The sequence below is a fragment of the Mustela nigripes genome, unplaced genomic scaffold, assembly GCF_022355385.1.
Source record: "Mustela nigripes isolate SB6536 unplaced genomic scaffold, MUSNIG.SB6536 HiC_scaffold_20, whole genome shotgun sequence".
NCBI lineage: Eukaryota > Metazoa > Chordata > Mammalia > Carnivora > Mustelidae > Mustela > Mustela nigripes.
Genome location: NW_026739436.1, coordinates 723756 through 724869, shown reverse-complemented (window position 1 = coordinate 724869; position 1114 = coordinate 723756).

Below are 1114 nucleotides of genomic sequence, written 5' to 3'. Positions count from 1 at the left end.
AAATTAAATTAACCACAAGACTAATGAATCATGGGGAAAAAGCCATGAGTTTTGTGCTTTGCTTTCTCCTCTACTGGATTCTGCTGCTCTCCTTTGTAGGTAAATTTTGTCTTGGCTGGATTTCTTGTTGATCTTCTGGGGGAGGGGCCTGTTGTAGTGATTCTTAAGTGTCTTTGCTGAGGCAGAATTGCACCACCCTTACCAAAGGCTGGGCTAAGTAATCTGCTCAGGTTTGCTTCAGGGAGCTTTTGGCTTTGGAACGGTTTCCATAGAGTTCCGGAGGACGGAAATGAAAATGGCGGCCTCCAAGTGTCCGGCCAGAGGAGCCGAGAACTCAGGGCCCCACTCCTCAGTGCATCCTCAGAGAATAGCGCCTAATAACTCCTGTCTCCATGGCCTCTGGTCGCACTCCGAGCTCACCCAGGCTGTGATTGTTTCAAGGTAACTCTGAGCTGAGAGCTCACTCCTTGGCTCTGTCTCTGTAGCCAGCTTCCCTGTTTAATACCTGTGAGCTCTGCCATGCTCAGACACCCCAATCCTTCTGTGACCCTGCGGGACCTATGGCCATGTTGTCCCCGTGCGGGCTTCACCCCATTTTAGCATCTGGAGCTATGTACCTCAGTGGAGCAGACTTTTAAAAGTCCTGATTTTGTGCTCCATTGCTCTGCTGTTTGCCAGGAGTCAGCCCCTCCCCCTGCAGTCTATATTCCCATCACTTTGGATTCACTTCTCCGCTGGTCCTACCTTTCAGAAAGTGGTTGATTTTCTGTTTCTAGAATTGCAGTTCTTCTTCTCTTTGATCTCCTGTTGAATGTAGGTGTTTGCAATGGTTTGATAAGCTATCTAGGTGACCTGCTACCTGATGTAGTCTCAGCCTGCTACTTCCCCGCCATCTTGACTCCTCCAGTTCGAACTATTTTTAAATTTGTCTTGAGATTTATCCTTTATCTATATGATATTTAGAAGTGTTCTTTAATCTTCCTGTCTCTGGGGAATTTCTGGTTATATTTTTTTATTGATTACTAGTTTAATTCCCTTGAGGTCTGCAAGCAGACGTTGATTTTCATTCTTTAAAATATCTTAAGATCTGTTTTATGGCTCAGTATTTTTTTAC